Raw genomic sequence first — 14,790 nt, forward strand, 5'->3', positions numbered from 1 at the left:
ATGGATGCAATTCCTTCATGCATTTCCAGCACTATCCTGGGTTAAATTTTCTAATCAATCAATCAATCAATCAATCAATCAATCAATCAGCCATACAAGTGTGATAACTGATACTGAAATATTTATCCAATTACCGGCTTGTGAATGATACAAAAAAATAAGAATTTTGTTAGTCTTCACAGAAAGTAATAAACTGGAAATTGGAAACACAAAAGCCTGACCAGGTTATATTTCAGACTCTGTTACAGTAAAAATCTGAGTTTCGTGCTGGGTCACAGTGATCCAGAACCGCTGTATCAGACAAAGCAATCACCAGGTGAAGAAGAATGCTTGACCCAGAAAGAGCTTCTCTGAGGAAAAAAAAACAGAAATGAACAAAAAGAAGAAAGACTGAGAGCTGAAACGAGATTGAAAGAAAAAAATAAATAAAAAACCGCAAAGGTCTTATTAGCACTTGGGCGGCGTGTTAGCTGCAGCGTGTGAACCACATCGACTTGCTCTTTGTGCAAATGCAAATGAAGAGCGCTGAAAAACAAGAGGGTTAGAGTTTCCTGTGGGAAACTTGACAGGACTGACAGTAGCTCAAACACAGAGATGTTTCTTGAGGCGAGAAACTTCTCACATGTCGGAACAAGCACCCAAACTGTTCTCAGCTCCGTTTCCCAGCTTTAACCCATCAGGAATGAGACGGGTCCCGGGTTCTGGTGGAAGCCCGTTAATGAAAGGCTCGTCTCACCTTCAGTAGAAGTGAGGTTATCAGATACCTGGGAATGAACCTTTGCTCTTGCCCGGGGAAAGCTGACTCAGGGTCTGACCTCTTTTGGAGTGTGGCTGCAAAACCCGGGATGGAAATTCAGCAGGAATGAGGCGGCGTTGGCGCGTTAATGAGACATTTCTGCTGAGTGCTATCTTTTGAGTCGACGTGTTACAGCCAACATCTCCAATTCAACTCAGTCTGGAAGAAAAACTGAGACTTAATCTGAGGATTTTATATTCATACAAACTTTTGGGTTAAGGGATGTTAGTCAGTCCATTCAGGCCTCAATATTTAAATAACCATCCATTAATCATCGAGTCCTCCATTAATCTACTTATCCATTTACTCATAAAACAAATCATTAATTGTGCCGCTGTTATTGCATGTTGAAATGAAGAACATTTTCTTTTATGATTACACAACCTCCCCACCATTTCAGCACTAAAGATAAACATATCAGTATTAATGACATGAAAAACTTGCTTTATATGCATATATAATCAATATGTAGGGTAGGGATGTGCAAAGGTTTTGCTTTTGTCCTCTGAGGATTTTAGGATCATTTTTGTGTTTAAATTTTGCTACATTAGAAATATTTGCAAGGGGTTTTGAAATACATTTCCCTCACTAAAGCTCTTCCAAAACCTACATATAAAAGATCAGAAAACACAGCAATCAGACAGATTGAACACCCAAACATTTCTGTTCTTTAAAGACATTAAAAAGCTTAATTTGTTACTGAATAATAAACTGAAACTCAATAAAGTGACACTAAGTAAGACTGAGGCAGCAGAAGAAAACTGCTACATCCAAGGGGAAGTTATTCACTTAAACTAAATGTTTTCACTATTTTTGTAGAAAATTTGCTATACTCAGTTATATATTAGTGTAGAGAAATTTGTATGGATTTCCGTGATTGATGAAATGCAAAAAAAACCCTGAAAGGAGCTGCATATGTTTAGTACAGTTTTTCTTAAATTACATCTCTGAATATGTTGATTTTTCAATAAGTTACCTTTTTTCAGTCTGTATACTCCAGCTAATGATTGATTACAAAATTAGTTGGTGATTATTTCTAAAATCAATTCAATCTATGCACAATCTGTGTTTTTCCATCCATCTTTTTATCCTTCTGTCCATTTCTCTGTTTGCCGACTGTCCATCCATTCATTCCTCAGATTTTGAAGTTTCCATATTTAAAACCTGACCACTGTAAAAAAAAAAATCTGCTTTTTTTTTTTTTTTCTTTGAACAAGTTGAGTCTGGAAAAGTATGAAATTCTGACATGGAGAACATGAATCTGGATCTCACTGGCAGCTGTCAGGAAACAAGCGAAGGCTGGAGTGGGGGACGGGGCGAAAGCAGAGACATGTGACGGCTCCACGCTACTGTCGCAAACTACAGAGAGAAAACAGCCACAGACGGACAAGCAGTGGATCGTCATGAAGGAAAATTCCCAGCAGCATTCACACGAAAGAACTAGGAATGACAGAACAAGCGTGAGAAAAAAAAAAAGAAGAAAAAAATCCTCTCATCGCCTGCAGGAGGTTGACAGTTTTACATTCAGTGAGCTGCGATTGAAACTGAGAGCTGGGGAACAAGAGAAGACAAGGAGGCAGAGGGAGAAACGAAGAGCACAGCAGAGATCAAGTCATACAGGAATGAGATCAGTGAGACTCGGCGTTTTGAGTCAAAGTGAGAAAAGCAGTCGGGCTTAACCCAGCCCTCCAACAGATGTCTTCAGCTCATTTCTAATGGCTTCCAGCTCAGGAGAAATTAAACCGTTTCTGACATTTCTCAGGGCTGCTTAATGTTTAACTACAGCAGCATGCAGGCAAATAAATGCATTTCACTGCCACCAAAACCAAACAATGCATCGAAAATGTGGCGACCTGGTTAATATAAAGAGTGAGCTTTGCTGAGGCTGTAGCCACACAAACACCTCTCTGTTAAAAGCCTCAGGCTGATGCCTCCATCACGCTACCAGCCCTCCTCCTCCCTCTCATCAGGACAAAAAGAGCTAAATTACACATCGCACAACGGTTTCCTGATGGTAATGTACCCGTTCAGACCTGGTGGAAGGAGGGAGAGAGACAGACGCATCCAGCCCACTCAGTGTGGCTGCTGCAGCTCACATTCGTCATATGCAGAGGAGACATATTGGAAAAGAAAAGTAGCCTTTGATGTTTAACACGGTTGTCTAACATATTCCAAGAAGGCTTGAAAATCGCCTGCTTTGCCAAGAGCCATTAGTGAGCATTAGAAGTGTCCTGAACCGCAGGAGGTACGACGTGTGCTGGAAACACTGCTAGAAAACACAGCTTTTAACGTTTTAACAATGAGACAGTTTGAAATTAGGAAAATAGAAAAGGACAGACCACATGCTCGTCATGTTCAGGAGTCTTTATGCAAGTTTCAGACCAGTTTGAACAACACCAAGAGACGGTGAAAGTAACAGAACTGAGCAAATTAAACCGAAGGAAAAAAAAAAAAACCTTTTTAAAGCTTGGTGAAGAATAGAATTAGATATATTTCCACATAAAATAGGCCATGTTGCATCAGGTGCTCAGGCTTAGAACATCATGCCTCAACATTTTGAAGACGTTTTGCTTGGTTTAAACCTCAAACGTTTAGCCAGGAAGCTGCAGCTTGGTGGATTCTGTCACTTTTCATACAGGTGAAGAGAGACAAAATAATCTTCATTTTACATGACTGACACTTTATGGTTTGTTTTCTTAATTATAATAGAAGAGCAACCTTGCAGCACTTTAAAGAAAAAATGTCTGTCAAAAATGTAAGACTTATTTTGTTCCTGAATTTACATTTTGTACTTTTCTGTACTTCCATTTGGATCTCAACTGCTTCTAAAAACAGTCCAAACCCTAAAAAAAAGAAAAAGAAAAAACCCAACCAACTAGTTTTAGGCAATAAATTGATGGTTTTTTGGTGTCTGGAAAATGAGCCATTTCAAAAACCTCCAGAATGTAACGTCACAAATCAGCAGCCACGACCCTTCATCTCCTAACCCCAGAAAAGCCCAGCTGTTACCTAGCAACCCCAGTGAAGCCCAGCAGTTACCTAGCAACCCAAGGAGAGTTCTATGTGAGTGTGTAAATGTTGAGTTGGGGGGGCGTGGCCAGCAGCAGCTTACTTGGATTTAAAGTGACAAGACGCCTTAAAATAGCTCCTTATGACAGACTAAAATATCATTATCCAAAAATGATTTTTAGCATGTTTTGTATAGGCCATAGACCTATCCTAACCTGTTCAAGGCAGCAGAGTAAGTCACCTTTAAAAAAACAAATCAGGAACAGCAGGAGTTTTATAAACTTGGCCATAATAAAACAGTTTATTACCGTTTCAAACACACATGATAAAAGAATGAGATTTAGATATTTCATTTTCAAACACAACTCATTTTAAATGCCTGAAGTGAATTTAAACAAAGCTCTTTTTAGTGTGAACTGGGGGAGGAAAAAAAAAAAAGGTCTCCTTCCATCTTTTATAGAGCGCCACCTTTTTCCAAAAGCAACAACGTTGCTGAAATGTGTGAAGGAAGCAGGTTCACGGCTGGTTCCAGCTCACTGGATTCAGCTGGATGCCGTCTCTCATCAGATCATTAACTGAGCATCATAAATTTCAGAGAGGCTGGAAAAAAGGTGCGTAGAAATCTTTTGTGGCTCCAGAGCCGGGCAAATAACCTAAAGTGATTTCTGGAGAGTCAACGTTTGAAAACTCAAGTCAAATATTTCTAGAGCATTTCTTTGTCCTTCGGGCTACATAGCAGCTACCAGCCAACATGGAGGAGCCCCCTGCTGAGCCGGCAGCAGCAGGGCGGCATTGTGCGTCAGGGAGGTGCTGGGCGCCGACACCGGGCCAAGAAAAGGATAGTAACTGTACATCAAAGCCCAACAGTGTTGTAGGAGCGAATCACTTCAGTTATTTTTCATGAGGTCATAAAAAATGTATTACAGATGAGAAATTATATATTGGGGAGCTGTTACCTGTCAGCTCCTGGATTTTTTGTGCTTTACCGCTGATACCGAAGCTCGCAGAGTCAAAGAACGGCTCCAAGTTATTAATAATTTTATATAACTGACAGGGTTTGCGTTGTGGCGACACAAGGAGATGGTCTGTGGTCAGAAATCACAGCTGGATCCTTTTCTGGGAGGATTTTCCATGTTCTCTCTGGGTTTTCTCCAGGTACTCCAGTTTCCTCCCACAGTCAGAAACATGCATGTTAGATTAATTTGTGAACCTGGCTCAAGAAGCTGACTGTGCTTCCACGTCTGGCGCTCTCCTGTGTCTCTCTGAGTGATCGTAACATGGGTTATTTATTCTTTCACGAATCCTCAAATCACAGGACAGCAACCAGAACTCGGGTGGAAATATTCTGTTAAGCATTCAGACTAAAGCTGGGCGATTAATCAATTTGATTCACTAATCTAATTCTTAGTCTTTGAAGATTTGAGTTCTGGAAAATCAGGATTTTAATATTGAGAGAATGAAGTAGTAAATTTAAGAATTAACACAAAAATATTAAATGAGGAACGTTAATCTTGTGAATTAATTATCAGTTTTAGAAGGAAAAATTTAATATTTTAAACTAATCAGCATCAAATTACCATTGAAACCAGACAAATGCGCACACTGAATAAAAATCTAGTTAAAAAGACAATTATCCCAGACACTGACCTCATCATGTTTTCTGGCGTTTAGCAGATTGGAATAATTTTGGTAATTCTAACTAAGCTAATTTAAGAAAAGTTTGGTCAGATTTAACTTCATACAGTGAGAAAAAAAGTATATTTTTTTTATTCAGTCTAAGAAAATATCAGTAGCAGTACTGCAAAAAACACTGTTGAAACTTCTTGTGCATTAAAACAACTTTTTTCTCATAATTTTCAGATTGTCTTCTGGTAAAATTGCATGTTTATTCTGCTAATTATATAGCCCTGATACTCCGTCATACAGCTTGGAGAAACAATAAAGGCCACTTCTTGAAAATATGTCTTTTTTTTTTAGAGAAGAAAGCAAGAAGACAAAATGTTCAATAAGATAAAATCAGATTTTAAATTTAAGCCCAGACCGAATTCAGACTCTTTTGGCTTATTTTTGCATTTCAAAGCTCAAGTCTTTGAATTGTCCGGTCTGTTTTTGGTTTTCTGTACTGCATTAAACTCATGGAGACAAATAATCTGAATGCAGTTTTCTCCTGGCATCAGGTTGGCATTGCCACTTCTAAACATGGTGAAGGTCCCATCATTCTGTGGGGATTTTCCCCATTAAAAGGGTCAGAAACGGAAGAAAATCTCCAATAGAAAGAAGGAGGCAGAAAATTTCTGGTTGATTTTGTTGGTCTGCTCAGAATCTCAGCCTGGAGCCAAAATTTACATTTGAGTAGGATGACCTGGAGTGGGCTGCCAAGGAAGCATTTACAGCGGTGGCACTGGGAATCCTCCAGCCCTTCCACTTTAAAACCAGCTGCCAGTTTGAGTTCAGGAGACATAAACCTTCACTACTTCTACTTTTCACTGAAATCATTCTATTTTAATAAAGCTGATTTATAGCCTTGGAGCTAAACCCAACAGACACGCTGAAGATAAAAAAGCAGAAATACTCACTCCATCATTCAAACCAGTCAAGTTATAGAGCCTTGAAAAACTGTCCAGACCATTAAACCTTTCTGCATTCTGTCATGCTAACACCAGAAATATATTTTTTTTTAGGGCTACAAATCAACACAAACCAGCTCAGGAAATTACGTGGGATGGATAAACAATTTTGTTGCAAACAAAAATCTGAAAAGTACGGATAGCATTTGCATTCACTCAGTGAATTGGTAATTTGTGGAAACACTTTTGCTTTCAATCAGAGCTGCAAGTGTGTTAGGATGAGTGTCTACATGCTTTCCAAATCCAGACGCTGGTGTTTTGGCTCGTTCTCCTTTGCTAAACAGCAAGATTAATCTAATTGGATGTAGAGCATCTGAAAAAAAAGGAGCTATTTTAAAGTCTTGCCACAGATTCTCAGTCGGATTCAGTTGTAGCTGATTCTGCTACTCCAACACACACATGCTCCCAATCGCCAGCCCAGTGGTTCATGTGGAAGGTCATAAACCAGGTTTTCATCTGCGTTTGGCTTTTTCTTTTTCAAACGATGAACTGAACAGAGCTGAGGAAGATGTGCAAAGCGTGGCTGGATGATGTGAATGAAAAACACATCAAGATGAGCCATCCATGTTAGTCGATATTGATCATTACTGATTAAGTTTTTTTTTGTTTTAAATATCTGAAATACAGCCAAGCTGATAGCGTGACCTTTCCTACGTTATCCACAGATTTTTCTGTCCACGCCATTTTTTATTTTGTTAAGCAGTTATGAAGTACTTTGGCAAAAAATTAAACTGCAGCTGCGTCAGTTACTAAACAGGGTGTTGCTAGGTAACCACAAGTTACTCAGCAAGTTGTTGCTAGGTAACCAAAGAGTGAGTGAGTTAGTTAGTTGAAGCCACCAATTTACCCAGCTGCCCCTGAGAGGCTTAAGTGAAATTGTTGATGAGTCTATAGGCATTGCCTATTGATCTTTATCATGATATATATTGTTATTGATCTATCGTCCAGCTTGAATATCGTTTCATGACTTAGTTTTGTTTTAAGCTTCTCTCTAACACGCCACCTGACTTCTCCGATCTCCTCCTTGGTTTTCATGATGCTGCTTGTTCACTAATGTTCACAAACAAACATTTTAGGCCTTCACAGAACAAATTGATTTATACCGGGCTCTATGATATTTATTAATTATAATATAATATATCATTTTAGTATTTCTTTAATTATTTTAAACTATTATAATGTGTTGACTTCTGCTCCTGGACAAGGGATTTTACAGGCATCATCCACCGACTACAATGTTTAAAATAAAAAAATATTCAGCAATTACAAGAAAAATATACATTGTTGTGCTCACATGACCCAGGTTAGTTTAGTCAGATATTTGAAAAAAATATATTTTGTGTATATTTTATTCAAATTTGGTGCTTTATCCATAGGACCTGTTTTGTCCCTATTCTCAAGAATCACTGTTAAATAAAACATAGTAAACCAGGAGTATTTCTGCATGTGAACATTTTTAGTGTTTCAAGTAGAGATGTGGTGAGAAATGAACCAGAGGGGTAGCTGCTGGACTCTACTGAAAATGTCTGTTTCTTTATACGATGACCTTCAAAAGGCGCCACGTTTAATTTTAGGACAAACACAGAGCTTCTTGATCTAAAACCAGACATGAAGCAAAGCTTTGAAAGGCCTCGATAAGGCATGTTGCAAAATCCTTTGAGGAAAATTTATCCCGTTAGTGCTTACATCTAAGCCCCGGCAAGGTGTTACTGATGGAAAGAGCAAACAGATAAATAATCGGGCACGGCGAGGACAGCACATAGCAGACCGGAGATATGATGAATGAGCAGAGGAGGACAAATAAAACATCTAATGCTGATTTAAAGAGGATAGAAGGTGAAGGGTGGGAAATCTGTGCTCAGAGGTAGAGAAAATCAGAATTTCAGGAAAATATACACCAGGTGATGAAAAGTACTGGGAAGGAGTGAGAGGATGACGAAGAGTCTGTAGATGTGAAAACTTAAAAACAACTGAAGCTCAGGGATATCAAAGATCTGGGGCTGGACGATTCGACTGAAAAATGTTATCAAGACACCAGCGTTTCGTATCAGTCAATAGGCAATTGATTTTGTTTTAAATATCAGAAATATTGCCAAACTGGAGGTGTTATTTTTCCTGTTTTATTTATACTTTTCACTCCACACTTTTTATTAATTTATTTATTTGGCTCTAGTGGCCTTTATTTGATAGTTAATTGACAGGAAGGTGGGTAATGAGAGAAGGGGGAAGACATGCAGCAAAGTTTGCCAAGGCCGAGAATCGAACCTGCGACAGCTGCATTGAAGGACTAAGGCCTCCATATGTGGGTTGTGCTTAGCCCCTGCGCCACCACAGCACACCCCACACTTTTTTATTTTTAAGCCTTTACTTAAACTACTGCTGCGCCAATTACTCAACAAGTTGTTGCTAGGTAACCACAATTTGCTCAGCAGGTTGTTGCTAGGTAACCAAATAGTGAGTGAGTTAGTTAGTTAGTTGATGCCACCAGCGTAGCTTAGCTGGCTATGAGAGGTTAAAACTTTTCCTCTGACTAAATCTCCCAGAATGCTGTGCGGTTCTGGATCCAGATTTTAAAAAATATTCTATCAGATGTATTGATACTGATCACAGGTCTATCACAATATATATCGATTTGTTGCCCAGCTGCACCCACATCTCACTTAAAGTCCAACCACTCATTAATCTGTTTTACTGCGTTTCTGACATGCATGCAGCCACATTTCCTCCAAACTCAACTGAACAGTCTAGACTTGGTGTCATGGTGGCCAGCTGAGTTGTGTCTTCAATTGGTTTTCTTTCCCATTAAAGAGGCGGCTGAAGAGTGTGAAAGAATAGTGGTGGTGCTGCTTCCTTAGACTTGAATGAATTCCTCCACCGGCCTTCCTGCTCAGCCTGTCGGGAGCCAATTATGAGCAGCAGCAGACTTTCTGATTAACACACGACCGCCGCCAGAGGAGACGCAGAAAAAACCTGCTCGTATGGATTGAAAACACCCGTTATCACCGTGTTCTCTCGTGTGAGTTATCAGCCACATTAGACCGTTAGCCATAAAGATCAGGCAACTGTGCAAAACATGTGGCTCAATTATCGCATAGGGTCCACACAATGACTCAACGGACACAAATTCAAAGCTGCTGCAGGCTCTCCATTCACCTGCTGAAAGTCTTTTCAAACAGAAGCGAGTCGTGAAGGGAGGAGCGAAATCAGAACAAAGACCCAGACAACAAACTGAACTCAGGTCACTGATTAACCAGACTAAAACCAGAACAACATCAGCCCCTCTTCTGTTTGAATGAATCGCTGTGCTTTCAAAAGCAACAATAACTTAAGTCTGAATGGGCCAGAGACCCACACTGAGGCAAACCAGGGATTTAAAATGCTGCGGATTCAAAGCTTGACAGGAAAAACACCGGAGTTACTGGATTTATTTTTATATTTTGACTGGAAGAACTAGAGTTTGGGTCACAGCACTACTTGGTTTACGCATGAGCGGGGTCTTCCACGGCCTGCCTCTAGGGGGAGCTAGAGCACAAAGAGGAAAACGTGCCCCTCTGAAATCTACTTTAAGTGCATTGTGTGAAGCTAAAGGCAGCAATAACAAAGATTCATTTTCTAACTCATTTAAATCAGGAGAAAACTCATAAATCTTTGGGCTAGTTAAGTCTTTACCACTTTTTCTCAATTTTGTTTGTAAATTTACAGATTTCAATTTAATCCAATTCAGTTTATTTATAAAGCGCCAATTCACAGAAGAAATAAACACGCACACAGTCTGGGTCACAAGTTCCTGTTGCTTTCATTCTGAAAACACTCCTCAGCTTGTAGCACCGTACTGCCTGTCAGCTGGCTTAAGGCAGGCTACGACTTCTTACAAAAAGAAAGAAATTCAGATGTTTGGAAATGTGTCCGATCTAACCAGAAGATCCAAACACTCGCATTCGGACCATTTTAAATCTGCAGCTGGTGAGAAACAAGGAGTTTCTCTACTCAGCAGCCGACTGCAGGCTGCACTCAAGGCAAAAGAGACTAATTAACCTGCTTAGTATCAGCAGCAACTTGACAAAAAGGTTTGCAACGAGCACATTTACTCAAACCGTTACCAAGTTTAGTGTGTTACAGCGGCTGGATGATTATTTCACATTGTTCCATACGTTTACGCATCACTAGGACAGTAAACAGTAATTAGATTGACCTTATTAATACTGTAGCAACAATCGACATCAAACTGACAGCATTTTAAATATTAAATCAAAAATAAGTAGGTTAATAAATGAACAAATTATATGTAAAAACAATCCAAATAGTAAAAGTAGGATTTTGAGGTTACCTGACTAAAAAACTAAATTTAAATAAAGAAATTTCATGGTGAAACTTATTATGCATGATCTAAACCAGAACAAAGATATAAAACTAAAACATAAATCCAACAGACGAGACATTAAGGTGATTAATGTCTTATATCACCTCAATAATAGCATTAGAAATAATTGTTTTTCTTTTTTGAATAAAGGCTTTTGCAACAATAGACGATAATAACGTCTTTTCATGCCTGATTGCAACTTTACCTTAATTCTAACTTGACATTAAGAGATAATTTTCCTAAGACTCCTCTTGCTGAGTCTTCACTTCGCTGATAAATCAACACAGAAGCAAACAGCCACTCCCAAAGTACAGGCCATCCTTCATCACAATCACACAAACCAATTCATGTCACTTTGTCCCAAAACTGCGGAGACAGAGACAAATTAATAAAAAGAAGAAGCTGTCCTTCAGGTCTTATACTCACACAGCTGGTCTGTCCAACTATTTTAACTATTCCTGGTCCCTTCGGGCCACGCAGCTGATAAAAAAGTAGCTTCACGGGGCCAATGGCTCTCGTGGGACACAGTGGAAGAATTAGCAGCCAGATGCCCATTAGACAGAGATCCAGCAGACATGTGCTGGCTGGGAGGAACTGTGCATCACACTTCCAGTTCCTCCTCTCTTTATGCCTCCGCCGTCGCTCCAGAGGCAAAGAAGGAGGGACGAGGAGCAGGGGGAAAAAAAAGAAAGCATTTTACAGCCTCTGCTTGTGAAAAGCAAAGACACCCCACCTCCTCCCTCCTCCTCCTCTTCCAAACAATTTAACAATGGTGCAACTCCTCTGAATTGCCTGCTCAGTGACCTGCAGCCAAAACATCGACATGTTGCAGAGTGCATGCGCTGGGACAGGTGACCACCCGCTGAACGGATTGTTTTAACGCCGCCGTCGGGCTACCTTCATTTCGCTGAGGAGAAAGCAACGCCTCCCGTGTTTTAACCTTGCCCCTCAAGTCAAAGCACACAGTTTTTGAGCACAACCTTGTGATTTATTTACACAGTTCTGCTCTCAGAATAAGAGAGAACAATCATTTCACTGTTGCTGCCCTCTCCCAACGACTCAAACCACAGAAAATATCCTGTTGGAGCCGTTTCTTCAGAATCTGAAGTATTTTCTTGATCAACACGGCACCGGGTGGCTTCGGGTTTGGCTCCGTTGACCAAGACTTAAAGTTTTATCACAATATTTTTGCAGAACTATTTAACAATAAAAAGTGATGATGCATCTTTTTTCGTCAACTCTGTGACTGAGTCATGGCAATTATAGCCCCACAAACACAAACAATGCTGCTAAAAAAACATCCATTAATGTGTAAAGAAGTAACTGTATTTTCAAATTTATTGGTTGTTTTTATGCTTTCCTTCAACAAATGGTGGAGAAAATGGTAAAACTATGAATCTTGATAACAGGGACAGTTTAACGGGTTTGTAAACATCATTAATGGGAATTTATTGTGACAAGAATAAATCAAAATTCTTATAATGACAAGAATTCATCATGATAAATGATAAACAATATGATAAGAGTCAGCTTTTCCTCTCCAGCTGGAGGAGAGAGAAATCAAAGCTGGTGGTCTTCTAGCCGGTCACCTGCACTGCTGGGAGGGCACAGGGTTAATTATTGTGTGTGTGTGTGTGTGTGTGTGTGTGTGTGTGTGTGTGTGTGTGTGTGTGCGCGCGCGAGTGAAAGAAATTAATGAAAGCATGACAGTTATCAATCAATACTGAGTCTTCCAGAAAATGATGACAGAGAATCAATTTAAAAGTGAGGGAGTTAAAGTCAACAAGTCTGGACTTTGTAATTTATGAGAACAGGACTCCATGAAGTAATCTAATGAGCAAAAGAATTTAAAAAATCATTGCATTTATTAGTCAGTTCACGACACAAATGTACTTCTTATAGTCGACTGGCAGGAAGAAATGCATGCAAAACACGCCGCTTTATGCCAGCAAACTAATCCGAATCTCTCCATCCCGTACCAGGGAACATGGAGGTGGCAGCATCATGCTGTGGGGAGGCTTTTCTTTGAGCTTGCACAGTTAATAAGACAGATTTTGCTATATTTGGCTAAACCTGATGAAGAAACTAGTTAGTGGCCGTAACGTAATCGAAGTCCGCCAAGTTCCCTTCAGTGGGATTTGCTTAGAATAAATTATTCTCATGTGTTGAATGATTAAGGTGAAGTCAGGACTTAAAATATAAACATGCCCCAGATCCTGACTGGTCAACAAGTCAACACCATGATGCGCCCAGTCGGAATATTTCTGTTACGCAGTCGCTGGATCCCCAAATGCGTCCCCCCGCACAAACGCGCATAAAACGGCGCGCATTGCTGGGAGCTGATCCGCGCGTCTACGAGCCTGTGGCCGATGTCCAGATCACACCGAGACTCACAGACGCCAAGCCAAGACAGACACACAGACAAACACACGGGCAGCAGGCTGGAAATATCCACTGCAATATTATTATAGTCGCTTATTATGGTGTAAACGCAAAGAGAAGGAGGAAAGCGCATGGCATTACGCGAGTTTTATCTGCACTTACCTTAGAAAAACAGGGAGAAGAGTGTCGTAACACCGGTCCAAACTTTGGGGATAAGCTGTATTTATACAGCGACGCCTTTAACTACGAGTCCACCAGAATAATTCAGAATAATCCAAGAGTCCGAAGTCTGTAGTTCAGCCAAAACTCAGACAACAGTCAAATGTTCTTGTTGTAAGCGTCGACTTCCACTTGTCACTCCAAAGACACAGATATTTAAGACTTGTCAACAAAGAAGGACGGCCATATATGAGCTACACCATGGAGGAGCGCACCGTGGAAGGTCTCCGCTCCTTGATCGCTCTCTGAATGCGAGCCCCAGTCACACCGCCTGCTCTCCGGGCTCCGCAGCCGGGCCAGCAGGCGCCGCCAGGTGCTCATTTACATAACTGCACCGGCTGTGTCCAATCACAGCTGCAAGCAAGGTGTCTGATTGAATATTCCAGCATGCAGCTCAGCCAATCAGAGCCGTCTGGGGGAGGGAGTTACGTACTAAACAACAGAAGAGAAGCGCGCAGGAAAGGCAACTATAATGAGTAATTTAGAGTAACCAATTAACTTTACGTGCATGTTATTCTGGAGTGTGGGATGAAGAGGGGTCGCCTCTTCCAGAGCGAACAGACAGGATGTTGGGATCAGCATGAAAAATAATTAAACCTGCAGGACTCACAAGGTCATCAAGACTAAGATCGGACAGTGAAACAGGCAGAGAAATGGATCATTTCACAGAAGGAACCAGAAAAAACAGCGAAACCAGAGGGATAAACACTGAGAAAGGTGTGGAGAATAACATTAGATACAGGTGAGGAATAATGATTCACTGTGGAAGAGAACCAGCTAGCATGTTGAGAAAAGATAAACATTTTACACAGGAAGCCTAAACTAGGACTCAAAGGTTACAAACTAGAGGGGAAATAATAACACAAATAAATCAGAACAAAATCCAAAGGCTAGATAGAACAGAACACAACTAAATACAAAATAGATTATTTTATCTTAACTTGGTATCTATATTATCTCAATAATATAGATAGTATTGTATCTGTATTAGATTGATACGAGCTCGATACCTGCATACCCCCTTATGAAATCCTGTTTTAGTTTTGAATCATTTTGTTTATTGTTTATCTTGTTCATTTTATACACAGTTCTAAACTTTGTTCAAATTCTTTCTAAGGTTTTGACAATATAATTCAAAGGGAAAAAAATCACCAAAACACCTCAGTGTCATAAAGTTTGATGCATCAAACTATTAAAATAAAAAGCATCTCTATCAGTATCAACATCAGTGAGACTGGCCCTGTATTTGTTTCCATACCAAAATATGCAGTATGGCAACACCTGTAATACAAAATAATAACATTATAATAACAAAATTACATTCATTTACATGGTAAAATTATGGCTGCTAAATACTGAACTTTATCAAATACTGTAACGTTAGCTTCCAAAAGCTA

At 39.9% G+C, this 14,790-nt stretch overlaps 1 protein-coding gene across 3 annotated transcripts in view; it reads right to left on the bottom strand.

Annotated features, from left to right (window-relative positions):
* The window catches only part of ddr1 (discoidin domain receptor tyrosine kinase 1), an 87,848-nt gene extending 74,160 nt beyond the window's left edge, over positions 1–13,688 (bottom strand). For all 3 annotated transcript variants that reach the window (XM_088014163.1, XM_014987114.2, XM_088014164.1), the window contains exon 1: positions 13,337–13,688. The gene's annotated coding sequence lies outside the window, so the exon portion shown is untranslated. The remainder of the gene's footprint in view (positions 1–13,336) is intronic.
* Between the last annotated feature and the right edge of the window lie 1,102 nt (positions 13,689–14,790).

The sequence above is a fragment of the Poecilia mexicana genome, unplaced genomic scaffold, assembly GCF_051168715.1.
Source record: "Poecilia mexicana isolate PSO_F unplaced genomic scaffold, ASM5116871v1 scaffold_16, whole genome shotgun sequence".
Taxonomy (NCBI): domain Eukaryota; kingdom Metazoa; phylum Chordata; class Actinopteri; order Cyprinodontiformes; family Poeciliidae; genus Poecilia; species Poecilia mexicana.